This window comes from Triticum dicoccoides, chromosome 3A (assembly GCF_002162155.2).
Source record: "Triticum dicoccoides isolate Atlit2015 ecotype Zavitan chromosome 3A, WEW_v2.0, whole genome shotgun sequence".
Taxonomy (NCBI): Eukaryota; Viridiplantae; Streptophyta; class Magnoliopsida; order Poales; family Poaceae; genus Triticum; species Triticum dicoccoides.
Genome location: NC_041384.1, coordinates 355,399,940 through 355,419,478, shown reverse-complemented (window position 1 = coordinate 355,419,478; position 19,539 = coordinate 355,399,940).

Here is a 19,539-nt window from a genome sequence, read left to right as displayed (position 1 = left end):
CTCAAAAGATATAAGTGAAGCACATAGAGTATTCTAATAAATTCCGATTCATGTGTGTCTCTCCAAAAGGTGTGTCCATCAAGGATGATTGTGAAAAACTAAAAGGCAAAGACTCCAATCATACAAGACGCTCCAAGCAAAACACATGTCATGTGGTGAATAAAAATATAGCCTCAAGTAAAGTTACCGATAGATGAAGACGAAAGAGGGGATGCCTTCCGGGACATCCCCAAGCTTAGGCTTTTGGTTGTCCTTGGATATTACCTTGGGGTGCCTTGGGCATCCCCAAGCTTAGGCTTTTGCCACTCCTTGTTCCGAAATCCATGAAATCTTTACCCAAAAACTTGAAAACTTCACAACACAAAACTCAATAGAAAATCTCATGAGCTCCGTTAGTATAAGAAAACAAATCACCACCTTAAGTTACTGTAATGAACTCATTCTATATTTATATTGGTGTTAAACCTACTGTATTCCAACTTCTCTATGGTTCATACCCCCCGATACTAGCCATAGATTCATCAAAATAAGCAAACAACACACGAAAAACAGAATCTGTCAAAAACAGAACACTCGGTAGTAATCTGTAGGTTTCAAATACTTCTGTAACTCCAAAAATCCTGAAACATTAGGACGTCCTAAATAGTTTGTATATTGACATACTTCAGTTCGAATTGGTATTTTATCGCTCTCTGGTAGAAAAATGAAAATTATTCTCGTGAGCGCATACTTTCTGTTTTTTCCAGCAAGATCAAATAACAATCACCCAAGAAGATCATAAAGGCTTTAGTTGGCACAAACACTAATTAAAATATAAAAAACACAATCATAACAGAGAATAGATGATTTATTTACTACTAAACAGGAACAAAAATAAAATTGGGTTGCCTCCCAACAAGCACTATCGTTTAACGCCCCTATCTAGGCATAAAAACGAGAATAGATCTAGGTATTGTCATCTTTGGTATGCAATCCATATGTGGCTCTCATAATAGATTCATAAGGTAATTTAATTTTCTTTCTAGGAAAGTGTTCCATGCCTTTCCTTAATGGAAATTGGAATCTAATATTTCCTTCTTTCATGTCAATAATTGCACCAATTGTTCTAAGGAAAGGTCTACCAAGAATAATAGGACATGTAGGATTGCAATCTATATCAAGAACAATGAAATCTACGGGCACATAATTCCTATTTGCAACAATAAGAACATCATTAATCCTTCCCATAGGTTTCTTAATGTGGAATCTGCAAGATGCAAATTTAAAGAACAATCATCAAATTCACGGACACCTAGCACATCACACAAAGTTTTTGGAATCGTGGAAACACTAGCACCCAAATCACATAAATTTTAATAGTAGGTTCCCACTCATAATAAAGTTTTCTAGGGATAGAAACTTCTAATTCAAGTTTTTCTTCATAAGATTGCATTAAAGCATCAACGATATGTTTAGTAAAAGCTTTGTTTTGATCATAAGCATGAGGAGAATTTAACTCGGATTGAAACAAGGAATATAATCTATCAAAGAGCAATTATCATAATTAAATTCCTTGAAATCCAAAATAGTGGGTTCATTCCTATGTAAATTTTGACCTCTTCAACCCCACTTTTACAATGTTTGCATCAAGATCTAAAAACTCCGAATCATTGGGATGCCTTCTAACTAAAGTTGACTCATATCCAGTCCCATCTTTATCAACATTCACATTGGCAAACAAAGACTTAATAGGAGACACACCAATCACTTTCAGATCTTCATCATTATTATCATGAAAACTAGAAGAACACACTTTTACAAAGCAATCTTTTTGAGCACGCATCCTAGCAGTTCTTTCTTTGCACTCATCAATGGAAATTCTCGTGGCTTTGAGAGACTCATTGATATCATGCTTAGGTGGAATAGATCTAAGTTTAAAAGAATAAACATCAAGAGAAATTCTATCCACATTCCTAGCCAACTCATCAAACTTAAGCATTTTTTTCTTCAAGCGAAGCATTGGAATTCTTTTGCGAATTCATAAATTCTTTAACACTAGTATCAAAATCAGAGGGCATCTTATTAAGATTTCCATAAGAGTTGTTGTAGGAATTACCATAATTATTAGAGAAATTACTAGGGAACGGTCTAGAATTAATGTTTCCTCTATAAGAGTTGTTACCAAAATTATTCCTATCAACAAAAATCACATCCGTGGATTCATTATTATTCTCAATCAAAGTGGACAAAGGCATATCATTAGTATCAGAATAAACACTCTTATTAGCAAACAATTTCATAAGTTCATCCATCTTTGCAGTCAACACATTAATCTCTTCTCTTGCATGAACATTTTTACTAGTGGATCTTTCAGTGTGCCACTGAGAATAATTAACCATAATACTATCTAGGAGTTTAGTAGCTTCTCATAAAGTGATTTCCATAAAAGTGCCCCCCGCGGCCGAATCTAAAAGATTTCTAGAAGCAAAATTCAATCCAGCATAAAAATTTTGTACAATCATCCATAAATTCACACCATGTGTAGGGCAATTACGTATCATTAATTTCATCCTCTCTGAAGCATGTGCAACATGCTCATGCTCAAGTTTCTTAAAATTCATAATATCGTTTCTAAGAGAGATGATCTTAGCAGGAGGAAAATACTTAGAGATAAAAGCATCTTTGCACTTATTCCATGAATCCATACTATTTTTAGGCAAAGAAGAGAACCAAGTTTTAGCATGATCTCTAAGCGAAAACGGAAATAGGTTCAATTTAACAATATCACTATCAACATATTTTTCGTTTGCATGTCACATAAATCAACAAAGCTGTTTAGATGGGTAGTAGCATCTTCACTAGGAAGGCCAGAAAATTGATCTTTCATGACAAGATTCAGCAAAGCAGTATTAATTTCACAAGATTCAGCATCGGTAAGAGGAGCAATCGGAGTGCTTATAAAATCATTGTTGTTGGTATTGCTAAAGTCACATAATTTAGTATTGTCTTGAGCCATCGTGACTAACAATCAATCCAACACACAAGCATAGAAGAAGCAAGCGAAAAGAAGCGAACAGAAAAGGGCGAATAAAAAGGCAAAGGTGAAGTGCAGGAGAGGAAAACGAGAGGAGAATGGCAAATAATGTAATGCGGGGGATAAGAGTTTGTGATGGGTACTTGGTATGTCTTGACTTGGCATAGATCTCCCCAGCTACGGTGCCAGAAATCCTTCTTGCTAACTCTTGAGCATACGTTGGTTTTCCCTTGAAGAGGAAAGGGTGATGCAGCAAAGTGGCGTAAGTATTTCCCTCAGTTTATTAGAACCAAGGTATCAATCCAGTTGGAGATTACACGCAGGTCACCTAGTACCTTCACAAAGAAACAAGAACCTCGCAACCAACGCGATAAAGGGGTTGTCAATCCCTTCACGGTCACTTACGAAAGTGAGATCTGATAAGGATAATAATATAAATATTTTTGGTATTTTTGTTGTATAGATTGGAAAATAAAGATTGCAAAATAAATGGCGATAGAAATGGCTAGTTGACGGGAAACTAATATGATGTAAAGTAGACCCGGGGGCCATAGGTTTCACTAGTGGCTTCTCCCAAGATAGCATCTATTACTATGGGTGAACAAATTACTGCCAAGCAATTAATAGAAAAGCGCATAGTTATGAGAATATCTAGGCATGATCATGAACATAGGCATCACGTCCGTCTCAAGTAGACCGAAATGATTCTGCATCTACTACTAATACTCCACACATCAACCATGATCCAGCATGCATGTAGAGTATTAAGTTCAATGCGATGTAGCCTGAACAAGGGGGGCTACTCACCGAATGTGCTTCACCGAGGAGGTGATGCAGCACCAATTCCCAGAAGGGTTCAAACCCATGAACATCGAGTCATATGATGGAACCACAGATCCGGTCGTGTGGATTGAGGACTTTCTTCTCCACGTTCATATGGCGCGGGGAGATGAGCTCCACGCCATCAAATACTTGCCACTACAACTCAAAGGACTAGCCCGACATTGGTTGAACAGCCTCCCCGAAGACTCCATAGGGAGCTGGGAAGAGCTCGAGGATGCTTTTTGAGCCAATTTTCAAGGCACCTACGTCCGACCTCCGGACGCCGATGACCTAGGCCATATGGTCTAGCAGCCCAAGGAGTCAGCCCGACAGTTCTAGAACCGGTTCTTAACTAAGAAGAACCAGATAGTCGACTGCCCGGATGCCGAACCTATAGCTGCGTTCAGGCACAATATCCGGGATGAATGGCTGGCACGATAACTCAGCCAGGATAAGGCGAGGACAATGTCGGCTCTAACCTAACTTATGACCCACTTTTGCATGGGCGAAGACAGCTGGTTGGCTCGTAGGAGTACCAACCCAGAATACCCTGGCACTTCGGAAGCCCGAGAGGGCAACGGAGAGCCACAGTGCAATAAAATAAGCGTCGACTCAATGGCGCCGAGGCCGCTGACATGGCAGTAAATGCCGGATTCTGAAACTCCAAGTCAGGGCCGTGAAAGAAGCCCTCTAAAGTAAGCTAATATGTATCCAACGTATCTAAATTTATGAAGTATTCACTACTGCAGGATGCTGCTAACGCGACACTACGATCAGAGACCCTTCGACGAAACTGTGTGCGATTCCATAATCGCAAACAGTGGTGTAAAAAACATGTCAAAAAGGTGCAAAACGTTTGTGATGGAGGATGCATCAAACATGGTTCAAATTTTAGTTGTGTGTGTGATTCAGGGCATATAGTTCAGTTCAATTAACCATTTTGGATAAGGAGGAACAAAAGAAACGGGCAGCCAGATGAGTGCGTGTGCGATGTACATCATACAGTTCACTTGGAGGAACTGTTTGTGATTAGGCAACACAAAAGAAACGAGAAGCCAGATGAAGGTTGTCGACGTTCTGGGAACAGGGGTCCCCAGACTTGCCTGCCTGCGGCCCACGGCGTGGCTGGGCTATCAGGTCTGTATGGCCCATCTTCATCCACGAGGCATTCAAGACCCTCACGAGGGGCCAAGCATCGCGAGGTGGACGATGCAAGACCTCCTCAGGAGCGGCCCCGCCAGTCAGGCTCACGAGGGGCGAAGAGATCAAGGCAAGGCAAACCTCGTGAGGTCCTCGTGACGTGAGCCATGACGATCGAGACCAGGTGGGCGCCAAGTGGCGCATGCGTGTGCAGTGTCCTTGCTTCCTCTTTGGTGCCAAGGGCGCAAGAGCAGGCGCGGAGTACCGAGGCATCAATCAAAGGTTTCCATATTGGTGCAACGAGACCAAGACAAGAAGGACAGCAAGACGGAGGTCACCATGGAGCCCAGCACGGCGTCACCACCAGAACCTTTGGCAGGCGAAGACCACCTTTTGTCAGGATAGCTTGTACTAGCTGTCCCCTTTCAAATTGGCCGTTGTTGGCTCCCTTTCCATGCAATATTCTGGGAGAGGACCAGGGCCTATATAAGTAGAACTAGCGACCATAGTATATGGGACGGAATCGGAGGACGGATCATCAAGATCATCTCACCCACACAAGTTCGCGAAGCACAAGAACACCTCAACCTCAGGAGGCTGTTCTTCCCCTTGTATTGTTCATCATTAGCCCAAGAGGCAATCCACCACCACCACACTAGAGTAGGGTATTACACCACAATGGTGGCCCGAACCAGTATATATCTTGTGTCTTTCTATGTTGTGAGTTCGTCGAGTTTGTCCGCGAGATCTTAGAGAGCTAGGGCGTGGATCGATAGGGAGAAAACCTTCGCGCGCACCCCAGTGTTCGAACCTCGAGGGTTTTGCCGGAACCCATGATTCGACATTTGGCGCGCCAGATAGGGGTGCGCCATAGCTTCTCTTCTGTCGATCTACACTCCGTCACCACTGCGCTTCGCCCTGCCGCCGACTCCGACGGCCAGCGTTAACAACGGGGCCAGGGGGCTCTGGGCCTTGGCCCCCGCCCTGCGGCGGGTGAAGTGGCTGCCCAAGTTCAAGCCAGAGATGCCGCCGCGCTATGACGGTGCAGCGGACCCTTCAGCTTTCATACTGACGTACGAGGAGGCCGTCCTCGAGGCCGGGGGTGATGAGAAGGTCATGTCCAACTAGCTTCCCATGGCCCTCGCCGGTGAGCCACGCGCCTGGCTGCTCAACCTTCCAGGATCCATGGTGGCATCTTGGGAGGAGCTGCGCGACCTCTTCACTACGCGCTATGCGGCACCGGTGCACCACGCGGTCGCCGCCCTGCTAGGCGGCTCACAGGTGCTGCCTTCAGAGTGCCATATCAAGTCATTCCTCCGCCAGATTGATGCCGCTTCCAAGCGCTCGGGGGCTCCGCCGGGCTGGGCTGTGCCCGAGGCCGACCTCACCTTCAGCTCAGAAGACCACCCCGTCACCACTACCGGCTCGGGCATGCTTCCGATGCTCTACACGCCCACCATCTACAACGTGGCCGTCACCAAGACCCTCATCGACGGTGGCGCTGGCCTCAATTTGCTCTACATGGAGGCCTTCAGCCTTCTTCACGTGCCGCTCGAGCAACTCAGCCTCAGCAGGCCTTTCTCGGGAGTTGGTGGCGGTGCTGCCCACTCCCTGGGGCAGATCCGCCTTCCCGTCACCTTCGGCACGCGCGACAACTACCGCACCGAGCTGGTTGACTTCGAAATCGCCCGCATCAGCCTCCCGTACAACGCCATCCTCGGGTACCTAGCTCTGGCCCAGTTCATGGCGGCGACTCATCCAGCCTACAACCTCATGAAAATGCCTGGAAGCAAAGGTGTCCTCACCATCAAGGGGGACACCAAGGAGGCCGTGACAGCGCTCAAACTTGCCTTCAGGACCACTGCGGCGGCGCAGCCCGTCGGCGCTGGTGCCCCTGAGGCCATGGAGGTCGCGCCAACCAAGAAGAAGCAGTTGTTCACCCAAGACAAGGCAGAAACCAAGCAGGTGCCGGTCACGAGGACGCCTCCTCAGGAGCCACCTTCACCATAGGTGTCGGCCACAACCCCAGCCAAGAGGAAGCATTGGTGAAGTTCTTGCATGCGAACAAGGATATATTCGCATGGGAGCCCAATCAACTGGTGAGGGTCCCGAGAGAGGTGATTCAGCACCACTTAAGGGTATGTCCCAATGTGCGCCATGTGAAGCAGCGAGCAAGGCGGTAGTCCATGGAGAAGCAGGCTTTCATCGTCCAAGAGACCCGCAAGTTGGAGGCGGCAGGTGCCATTCATGAGGTTAGGTACCCCGAATGGCTGTTGAACCCCGTCGTGGTGCCGAAGAAAGGTGGGAAGGAGCGAATGTGCGTTGACTTCACCAACCTCAACAAGGCGTGCCCTCAAGATCCGTTCCCTCTCCCGCGCATCGACCAGATCATTGACTCCACCGCCGAGTGCGACCTACTGTGCTTCCTGGATGCATTCTCAGGGTATCACCAAATCAAGATGGCGGTGGAAGATGTAGAGAAGACAACCTTCCTGACCCTGTGTGGGTGTACTGCTACACTTGTATGCCCTTCGGACGGTGCAATGCGTGTGCGATGTTTTAGCGGCTGATGCACATCGCTTTAGGGAGGCAGCTCAGGAGGAACACGGAGGCCTACGTCGACGACATTGTGGTAAAGTCTTCGGAGGCGAGAACCTTGATCCAAGACCTGGAGGAGACCTTCGAAAACCTGCGCCAGGTGAACTTGCGGCTTAACCCAGAAAAGTGTGTGTTTGGTGTCCCTTCCGGCATGCTGCTGGGATTCCTCCTGTCACATAGAGGGATCGAGGCGAACCCGGAGAAGATCAAGGCCATTGAGGGCATGAGCCCGCCGCAGACCCTCACGGAAATGCAGAAGCTGGCTGGTCGGGTGACAGCGTTGGGCGCTTCATCTCCAAGCTGGGAGAGCATGCCTTACCCTTCTTTAAGATGATGAAGAAGAAGGGCCCGTTCGAGTGGACTCCGGAGGCCGACCGAGCCTTCCAAGACCTGAAGAGATACCTGACCAGCCCTCCGGTGATGGTGGCGCCACGGCCTCTCGAGCCTCTAGTACTTTATCTTGTCGCCACCCCATACTCTGCCAGCGCTGCGCTAGTGGCGGTTCGGGAGCAGCACCAGGCCAAGAGCGCGTCGCGCCAAGCTACGCCGCTAGCCGAGATGACACAAGAAGGCGCAGCAAGAGCTATAGCGGTAGCAACAGAAGACCAAGCTCGGCGGGACGACACCGTAGAGATTCCCGCAAGCAATCAGGTGCCAGGGGTCCCGCCAGCTCAGGAGGCACCCCAGCTTTCACAAGACGCGGGCCTCACCAACACGCCGGTCCTCGTCGAGCACCCGGTGTATTTCGTCAGCACAGTGTTGAGGGACGCGAGGGCATGATATCCCATGCCTCAGAAGCTCCTGCTCGCGCTCCTGGTGGCCTCGCGCAAGTTGCGGCACTACTTCCAGGCCCTATGAAGGTCGTGTGGGCCTACCCATTGGAGAGGGTGCTCAGGAGCCCCAACTCCGCTGGAAGGGTCGGTGAGTGGAACATCGAGCTGTAGACATTCCAGTTGGAGTTCTGCACCACCAGGGTCATCAAGGGAGCCGTGCTTGCTGATTTTGTGGCGGAATGGACGGATGCCCCGTCACTTGAAGTGGGCGAGGACTGGTCTACCTCGCCAGGAACTGAGGCGCCCGACGGATGGGTCATGTATTTCGATGGTTCCTTCGTGCACCAGGGCGCAGGGGCTGGAGCAGTACTCATCTCGCCCACGCAGGACAAGCTCTACTACGCTGTGCAGCTCTGTTTTCAGCAGGGCGAGAAGGTCTCCAACAACATCGCAGAATACGAAGGTCTCATAGCTGGCTTGAAGGCCACGACAGCTCTAGGGGTAAAGCGCCTCACCATTAGGGACGACTCGCAGCTCCTAATCAACTTCTCTAACAAAGTATATGAGCCAAAGGATGAGCACATGGAGGCGTACCTCGTAGAGGTACGTAAGATGGAAAAGCAGTTCCTAGGCATGGAGGTGCAGCATGTGCCCCGTGGCACCAACAAGGAAGCCGACGACATCGCCAGGAGGGTATCCAAGTGGCAGCCCCAAGAGCCTGGCGTCTTCGAGGAGCGGCTCTTCAAGCTGCCAGCGACGCCACCGCTTTCAAGAATGGCACGACCTCAGAAGGAGCTCCCACAACTGCCTGCCACAGGAGCCCCAGCTTGTGGCCCGACCTTAGGAGCTCGCTTTCTCTTGGCGCTCGAGCCCCAAGAGGGATGTTGGACCAAGGAATTCAAGGAATATCCGAGGGAAGGGGCTCTAGCAAAGAAGGAAGAGGACGCAGAGCGCGTGGCCCAGCAAGCCATGGCATACTGCATCCAGGACGGTGAGTCGTACAGGAAGCGACCAAATGATGTTTCACTGTGTTGCATTTCCAGGGACCAGGGGAAGGAGTTGCTGATTGACATACACGAGGGGGTACTGCGGACACCACTCGTCTTCACGGACTCTTGTCGGCAAGGTCTTCCGTAGTGGATTCTACTGGCCCACGGCACTCAACGACGCAGCTGAGCTGGTGAAGTCCCGCGAAGCTTGCCAGTTCCACGCCAAGCAGATCCATCAGCCAGCTCAGGGCCTCCAGACTATACCGCTCACATGGCCGTTCGCGGTCTGGGGGGCTGGATATCTTGGGCCCATTCCCTCGAGCTCCAGGGGGCTACCGCTACCTCTACATCGCCATCGACAAGTTCACCAAGTGGGCGGAAGTGGAAGCCGTCCGCACCATCCCAGCTGGTTCCGCGGTTAAGTTTATCAAGGGCCTCGTGAGCCATTTCGGGGTCCCCAACCGCATCATCACCGACAAAGGCTCATAGTTCACCAGTAACCTCTTAGAACATATTGTGATAACCTTGGAACGCAGATCTGCTACGCTTCGGTGGCGCACCCCAGGAGCAATGGCCAGAATGAACGCGCCAACGCGGACGTCCTGAGAGGCCTCAAGGCCAGCACCTTCAAGAAGAAGCTTGAGGCCTGCGGCAGGGGCTGGCATGACGAGCTCCAGTCCGTGTTGTGGTCCATCCGCACCATCGCCACTAAGCCGACGGGTGAGACCCCATTCTTCCTCGTCTACGGAGCCGAAGCGGTCCTCCATCATGAGGTCAAGCATCGCTCTGCATGGGTCCTGGCGTTTGATGAAACGCAGCAGGACGCCACGCGGGGGATGGACCTCGTACTGGGGGAGGAACATCGCCGCAAAGCTGCACTCAGGGCGGCAAGGTACCAACAGGCACTACGGCGATACCACTGTCGCAACATCCGCTCCAGGACGCTCGAGGTAGGCGACCTCATCCTGAGGTGGGTCCTCTCCAGGAAAGGGTTGCACAAGCTCTCACCCATGTGGGACGGCCCGTTCAAGGTCATCCATATCTCCAGGCCTGGTGCCGCGCGCCTGGAGACACAGGACGGGGTGCCCATCCAGAATGCCTAGAACATCCAGCACCTCTGGAAGTTCTACCCATGAAGCAAGGCCCATTGCATGTGAAGAAAGGCCCAGTGCCTGTGAAGAAGGCCCGGTGCCTATGAAGAATCGCCGCCCGTGACACTCTCACGGAATAATGAGTGGGGTTGTACACGCCCCGGAGACTCTGGAGTGTCACCCTCGGGCCTCGGGGGCTCCCACCTATGCCTAGTGGCAGCACTTAGCTCCGCGCTGGTGAGAAGACTTGAAGACTAGACTAGGTGCCGGACGCGGCTTTTCATTTGCTTTCCATAGTTGGCCTGCCTTCTCTTAATCGAATTTTCTTCTGGTGTTCCTTGCTGATTTGGTTTTGTCGCCTTTTGCCGCCTTTTCCGAATCTAGTTCGCTTATGTTCTCTCTCTCGCATACCTCATGAGGGGGCTAGGTAGGTGCCTTTGCGAGGGTTTCTTCGTCCTATGTTGATCCTTCTCTCTGCCTTCGGTCTGCTTTCTCGCGAGACACCCTCGTTCGAGCCCACAAGCCGACACATCTCTCCTAATCCGTGCCCCTCGGGTACTGCGATATGAAGCGCTGGGTCAAGGCTCGGGTGAGCGATAAGTCTCCTAGCGAGCCTCCTAATGAAGTTTTTACAGTTCCCGAGCAACCACTAAGCCAAGACGGGCACGAGGAAACAAGTGCCTCGTGAATAAGAGGCTGCCCTGAACGCGCCAGGCTAAGTTATCTCCGCACAAAATAACGACACAACACAGAAATAACAAGCATAGCGTAATGATTGAGGAATCACAGTTCGATACACGCCCCTTCGGGCCCATACTGGTTTCATTTTGATACAGGAAAGAAAAGAGGAACAAAACAAACTTAGCCGGATCCCTCCTCGCGCTTCACGGAGGCGCGGCGATGAGACGACTTGCTACCACCTTCGAAGCGAGCGCGGTGGCGTGGCGGCTGGTCATAGCTGCCGCTGCTGGAGCTTTCGCCAAGAGAAGAGCCACCGTAGCTGGACGAGAGGCCGCCGGCAGGCTCGCCCTCGTCGCGGCCATCGCCGAGACCGAGCACCTCCTCGCCGTCATTCGTCTCGGGGCAGCACCCGGCGCAGCGACCATCTTCCCCCAACACCCTCATGTAGAGGGTCGCATCACCATCATACTTGAAATGGAGGGTGCACCGCCTGCCCAGGCCGCGCGCGCGGGCGAACGTCTGCCAACCACGGGCTAGAGCTATGTTGCCTGCGACGGAGACTTCAACCGTGACCCAAGAGGCCCTGCTACAGCAGTCGTCTGCCTGCAGCTAGAGCCCTCCTGGACCAGAGGCCAGCAGCTTGTCAACGAAGAAGTGCGAAAGCTGAAGCCAGTTGCCGGCCGGATCCTCCGGCCAAACAACGAACTCCGGCAACACCTCTGCCGAGTGGAACCATGGCCGGGGAGGCCGCACAACCACGGCATGTCTCACCTCATTGACGAGGCTGCTACGACCGAGCGACCCCCACCACACGCAGCGGCACCACCCCGGGAGCGGGCGGCCACAGCAGGAGTCTTGGTGTGCCTGCAGGGACGGCCGCGTCCCCGCTTGGGCGCCGGGGAGCTGGGCCCCTCGCGAGGGGCCTTTCCTTTCTCCGCGGCGGAGAACGTCTTCGACGGCGCCATTGGAGTCGGTGGTGGAGTAGAGGGGGAAGAAGTAGGCGGAATGGGAAGAAGTGGGGGACGGGGCCTCCGCCCCCTTCCTCATTTATAGCAAGAGAAGGCCAACCAGCGCCCTCACGATCACTGGTAATGATGCTTTTCTTCGCATGCCGCAGGGACTTGTCAAGTCAGGCAGTTGCCGAGGCAGCATGGGGAAGCGGAGATGCCCACGTCCAATCAACCGCCACGCCTCAACCGAGGCCGCAAGCTTTTGGGGCCCACGGTGCTATGCAGACCTTCGGCTTCGCCTCAAAGCCAAGCCCGAGCGCACCTTGGGCCTGGGGGCTACTATCGGCATTCTGGGAATGGGGGTCCCCAGACTTGCCTGCCTGTGGCCCATAGCGTGGCTGGGCTAGCAGGTCTGTATGGCCCATCTTCATTGACGAGGCATTCGAGACCCTCGCATGTGGCCAAGCCTCATGAGGCGGACGATGCAAGACCTCCTTAGGAGCGGCCCTGCCAGGCAGGCTCACGAGGGGCGGAGAGATCAAGGCAAGGCAAACCTTGCGAGGTCCTCGTGACATGAGCCATGACGATCGAGACCAGGCAGGCGCCAGTGCGCGCAGTGTCCTTGCTTCCTCTATGGTGCCAAGGGGGCAAGCGCAGGTGCGGAGTGCCGAGGCATCAATCAAAGATTTCCATATTGGTGCAACGAGACCAAGACCAGAAGGACGGCGAGACGGAGGTCCCCATGGAGCCCAGGACGGCGTCACCACCAGAACCTTTGGCAGGCGAAGACCACCTTTTGTCAGGATAGCTTGTACTAGTTGTCCCGTTTCAAATTGGCCATTGTTGGCTCCCTTTCCGCTCAATATTTGGGGAGAGGACCAGGGCCTATATAAGTAGAACTAGCCACCATTGTAGAGGGGACGGATTCGGAGGACGAAGAATCAAGATCATCTCACCCACACAAGTTCGCCAAGCACAAGAACACCTCAACCTCAGGAGGCTGTTCTTCCACTTGTACTGTTCATCATCAGCCCAAGAGAAAATCCACCACCACCACACTGGAGTAGGGTATTACACCACAACGGTGGCCCGAACCAGTATAAATCTTGTGTCTTTCTGTGTTGTGAGTTCGTCGAGTTTGTCCGCGGGATCTTAGTGAGCTAGGGCATGGATCGATAGGGAGAAAACCTTCGCTCGCACCCCAGTGTTCGAACCTCAAGGGTTTTGCCCGAACCCGTGATCCGACAAAGGTGTGTGCGATATACAGCATACGGTTCACTCGGATGAACTGTTTGTGATTAGGCAACACAAAAGAAGGTGAGCCAGATTAAGGTGTGTGTGATTGAGGGCCTACGCTTTAGAAGGATTAACTATTTGCGATTAGGCAATAGAAAAAAACGGGTAAGCCAGATCAAAGTGTCTGCATTTGATGGCATAGACACATGGATGAACTATTTGTGATTAGCCACAACAAACTGAAACAGTTAGATAGATCAACGTGTGTGCGCTAGATGGGCACACCTATTCTAATTAAAAGAAGCGTGCACGATGGTAATAACGAGCGCGCACAGGTGTTGGAACAAGATGTGTGCTTACATTGCCTATTGTGGTGCACCCTATGGTGCAAACACCACGTACGCCACCTAGAAGGCGTGCGTGCCCACGTTACGCCTTCCGGGAATAGTGCTGCACTTATAACCATCAGTAAATTTTGAGCATGCGTCCCATCACAATTTTTTTAGAAGAACAGGGAGGTCGCGTCCCGTCACATTTAGAATTGCAAACCCGTTCACACCGATCAAAACCTAAACGGTTTCTCACTTAGGAGCGTATTACTACGCGGTTATAAATACTACTACTCCAAGATGACTGCACATTCCTCCTCAACTCCTCATCCACAAAAAGTCAAAAACAAACAAGTCATTCATCATCGTTCCCTTGTGTCCGCCATGGCCAGCGTGAGTTCTCAGTCGAGGGATTGCCACCAGGGAGAGGCGAGCCTGAGAGCAGAAGCACGAGAGATGTCCCGCCTCGCCGTGAAAGCAGCCAACGGGTCCCGCCGCACGGCCGTAGCAGCAGAGAGGTCCCGCCGCGCCGCCAAAGTAGCACGGAGGACCCGCCGCACCGTCGATGTAGCAGACTAGTCCGGCCGCGCTGCGGAAGCAGAAGAGATGTCCCGCTGCGCCACGAATGCAGCAGAGATGTCCTCCCGCACTGCTGCGGCTTGGGAAAATGTCTCGCGGGCAGGCGACGACTCTTACAGGCGCATGCGTGGCCTCATCCTTAGGTAGATGGATCAGATCCCTAGGTGGGCGAGGTTGCAGGATGACCTGCAAGCCTCGTTTGAACAGTCTACCAACGTCATCCGGCAACTAAATGAGAGCAATGCAAAGCTCCGGGCCGAGCGCAGTCTGCTGAGGGCGAAGATCGTCGGAAGTGCGGAGCAGCAGGAGCAGACCACTGGCTTGTTGAAGAGGACCGGCGTCATTGTCGAGAAACTTATGGATGAGAAGGCCATGCTGCACATCGAGCGCAGAAGGCTAGTGGAGGAATCCGTGGATAATCTCAAGCAGCATCTTGAGGACAAGAAAGAGCTTGTCGCCGCTCGTCGCGGAGACTAGTTCCCGAGGCCTGCAGCAACGCATCAAGAAAGTAGAGATCAGCGATCCAGATAGTTGTCTTCCTTCTTATTTTGCCCTTGTGTATTTCGGGTGTTGCAGCATGTGGCTTTTTTTAATTATGTTTCTAAATATGTAAGACAATTATTATCCAATGCCATCGTCCTTATATTCATCATGCTTGCTATAAGTCGCAGTCGATGCTATATAGGTCCGTCAGATTTTCGTTTTTCTCTCTTAAATCTCAGTCCAGTGAGACATATAGCCACGCCGTAGAACAGGTTTTGGGGCGCCATTAATGGAGACGTTGGGAGGGAGCTGCGCGGCGGGTAGCGGTCAAAAGGGCTATCCTCCCGATGAGCACGCGTAGGGGTCTGATCGCACGCCTCCTGTACTCAAATAGCTACCCTGCACGACACCTCCTAGACAATAAAAAAATGGGATGCGTGGCCGCATGTAATTGGTAAGTCGAACGCCCATGGTTTCAATAATACTTGTGTTTCCGATTTCTAACGTGACAACACTTGTTCCAAAATGACTTTTTTGATTGTTAATGTGTGCGCCTTCGCAATCAGACAGAAAAATTACCACAACATGTCGGTGCCATGTCATGAGACCATGCCAAGTTTCATGATTTTCAGGCGTGTTTTGGAATTACAGGAATTCAAAAACCGAGTTTCTGAATCTTTCCGGCCAAGCCACGACGCCCAGATGTTTGAATTTCACTCACATCTCTTGCATGGGACCTAGAAATTCACCCAAGGACACACATGTAATTTTGTAAACAATTTTGGTGCACTGGAGCCTGTGCTTGTAGTTCAAATTTAAATTATGCACATTAAATGCCTAGAAACTCAATTAATGTATAAAAAGGCCAAACAAACTCAGAATAATTCTAAAATTTAGCACATTACTTCCATCTGGTCTAATCTGGCTGTGTAAAAAAATTAAGGCGGGAGAAGGTAGTGTACGTATGTTGTTTCGCACACGGAGGTGACACGTTCCCTCTCGGAACCACGAGCCTTCTTGAGGGAAGTTTCGGTTTGCAAGAAGCTTACACCAAAGCTTGTCCCAATTCGGCCAAAGAAATTACTGGAGCATGTTGGTGCCATGTCATGAGACCATGCCAAGTTTCATGATTTTCAGGCGTGTTTTGGAATTACAGGAATAAAAAACCAAGTTTCTCAATCTTTCCGGCAGAGCCACGACGCCCAAATGTTTGAATTTCACTCCCATCTCTTGCATGGGACCTAGAAATTCACCCAAGGACACACATGTGATTTTTCAAACAACTTTGGTGCATTGGAGCACATGCTTGTAGTTCAAATTTGAATTGTGCACATTAAATGTGTAGAAACTCAATTAATGTATAAAAAAGGCCAAATGAAGCCGAAATAATTCCAAAATTTAGCATGGTACTTCTATTTGGCCTAATCTTTCTGTGTAAAAAAATTAAGGCGGGAGAAGGCAGTGTACGTATGTCGTTTCGCACACGGAGGTGACACGTTCCCTCTTGGAACCACGAGCCTTCTTGAGGGAAGCTCCAGTTTGCAAGAAGCTTACACCAAAGCTTGTCCCAATTCGGCCAAAGAAATTACCGCATCATGTTGGTGCCATGTCATGACACCATGCCAAGTTTCATGATTTTCAGGCGTGTTTTGGAATTACAGGAATTAAAAAACCAAGTTTCTCAATCTTTTCAGCCGAGCCACGACGCCCAGATGTTTGAATTTCACTCCCATCTCTTGCATGGGACCTAGAAATTCACCCAAGTACACACATATGATTTTTCAAACAACTTTGGCGCACTGTAGCATGTACTTGTAGTTCAAATTTGAATTATGCACATTAAATGCCCAAACACTCAATTAATGTATAAAAACACCAACCGAACCTGGAATAATTCCAAAATTTAGCACGATACTTCTATTTGGTCTAATCTGGCTGTGTGAAAAAATTAAGGCGGGAGAAGGCAGTGTAGTATGTCGTTTTGCACACGGAGGTGACACGTTCCCTCTCGGAACCACGAGCCTTCTTGAGGGAAGCTCCGAATTGCAAGAAGCCTACACCAAAGCTTGTCCCAATTCGGCTAAAAAAATTACCGCATCATGTTGGTGCCATGTCATGACACCATGCCAAGTTTCATGATTTTTAGGCGTGTTTTGGAATTATAGGAATTAAAAAAACCAAGTTTCTCAATCTTTTCGGCCGAGCCATGACGCCCAGATGTTTGAATTTCACTCCCATCTCTTGCATGGGACCTAGAAATTAACCCAATGACACACATGTGACTTTTCAAACAACTTTGGTGCACTGGAGCATGTGCTTGTGGTTAAAATTTGAATTATGCACATTAAATGCCCAGTAACTCAATTAATGTATAAAAAGGCCAAACGAACACAACATAAATCCAAAATTTAGCATGATACTTCTATTTGGTCTAATCTAATCTGCCAGTGTACAAAAATTAAGGCGGGAGAAGGCAGTGTACGTATGTCGTTTCGCACATGGAGGTGACACGTTCCCTCTCGGAACCACGAGCCTTCTTGAGGGACGTTCTGGTTTGCAAGAAGCTTACCCAAAGCTTGTGCCAATTCGGCCAAAAAATTTACTGCAGCATGTTGGTGCCATTTCATGACACCGTGCCAAGTTTCATGATTTTTAGCTATGTTTTGGATTTACAGGTATTAAAAAACCAAGTTTCTCAATCATTCCAACCAAGCCACGATGCCCAGATGTTTGAATTTTATTCCCATTTCTTGCATCGGACATATAAATTCACCCAAAGACACACATGTGATTTTCAGCCAATTTTGGTGCATTAGAGCATGTGCTTGTAGTTAAAATTTGAATTATGCACATTAAATGCCTAGAAACTCAATTAATGCATAAAAATGCCAAATGAACCCGGAATAATTCCAAATTTAAACACGACACTCATGTACTAGTTGCATGTTCACTGTACGTAAATGTTGTAGCAATTCAAACACCATCCTTTCCCTCCGTAACACCATTTTGTTTTTCAAAACATAATAAAAAATTCAGGTATACCACAAACAGTTTTCTAGAAAGAATCGTGTGGGATGCGATATAAAATATATTGGGGCACAATCTTGTCTGGCTTACGTAGGAAGCTTCATCGTCTACAGTCCATCGCCCCCGCTTGAACCACACTTGCGCGCCAGTTTCTCGCGGCACCGAGCGAATTGTTTTTGCCACCACGGAAATATCTATCTCCCCGCCCCTCCCTCCTACCAAAACCCACATTTCCACTGTTCCTCCTTGCTTTCCAAGTTCAAACCTTCACTGATGCTTATTGGCAGCTCAGCCTCCTTGCCGGCGACCCTTCTTCTTGCAGTGTCGCCTCCTCGTCGGCTACCCTTCTTCTTGTAGCCCAGCCTCCTCGCCGGCGACCCTTCTTCTTGTAGCAACGCCTCCTCGCCACCGACCCTTCTTCTTGTTGCATGGACTCCTCGTCGCCACCGACCCTTCTTCTTGTTGCATGGCCTCCTCGTCACCGACCCTTCTTCTTGCTACGCGGCCTCGTCGATATGGTCAGGTAATCCACACCCCACCCACACCGTCCTCCTGCTTTCCCGTCCCACATGCCCCGACTGACAGAGCGACACCTTCCACCGAAATCACTGCCCCCCTCCTCCAATTAAGCGCCGCCCACATCCATTCTACATGCAGTATAACATGGAGCTGAGTAGCATGCGACCGCACGCGCGAATGAGGTCGCTATGGCTGCCCTGCGTGTTGACCACCAGATCTTGGAGGAGCACCTCGTCTTCGAGGCCACTGTCGACACCGCCACGCGGTTGTCTACTTTAAAATACAGTTTGTAATGTTTTCTTGAGGCCACCGCCAGTGCCTTCTAGTGATTTGTCCTCTATAATGTTAATATGCAATCTGATAATCAGTTGATAGTTTGGTCCTCTGAAATGTAATGTTCAGTTAACACTTTGATCCAACAATTGCTACGTTTCATACTACTGTTCTCAAGCTTTCTTCGTTTTGTTAACTGTCTTATCTTCTAGTACATGTTTCTATTCTGCAATGTCATGCTCAGTTAAATATTTTGGTTCATTTGGTTTGCTATCCATTTAACTGTTTGGTTCAGTTCTGCAATTTGATTTTCATATGCTGTGGGTACAATTTTGTATTGTTATGCATGTGACACCAATCGAATTTGGCTATACTCAATACATATTTTCTACTCATAGTATGGCAACTCTCAGTTAACCTGATCAAGATCTTCCTTATGTGTGTTGCATGGAAACAATGGGAGACACTATGGTTTACCATCGAGATTTGTTCAAGCAGGGTCCTTTGTCTCATAACACATTATTGTGAAGTTGCAGGAATCATTCTAATATTTAGGTTTCTTAAAATTTGGTCTTGCACATGTAGGTCTTGCTATGAGAGGCTTAGACCCACTGTTCGACCCATTTTGCATATGGGGAAATGAGATCTCCATGAATATCAGTCAACTCAAGAAACTCAGAAAGATTGTTAGGATGAAGAAACTTGCTACGAATAATAGCAAGATCTTTGTTTGCACAATGAACAAGACATCAGTGAACTATAGGACGGTACCAACTCTTTTACCTTGTTTTTAGCCCTTGCGCCATTTCAAATTTTACAACAGCGATTTATGCATAGCTTTGTTTTTAGTACTTTTCAAAGCAGTTCACTGATGAATACCTCTCAAACCACCTGCATGGTCAAGAGGCGAGGAAGTATTCATTCAACACCCACTGTACAATATTGAAGTCTTGCTGAAGAGGACGAAGGTTGGGCGGGCAATTATCCATAGCCACCGGCCTAAAGTTGAAAGGACATTCAACATCACTGAAGGCTC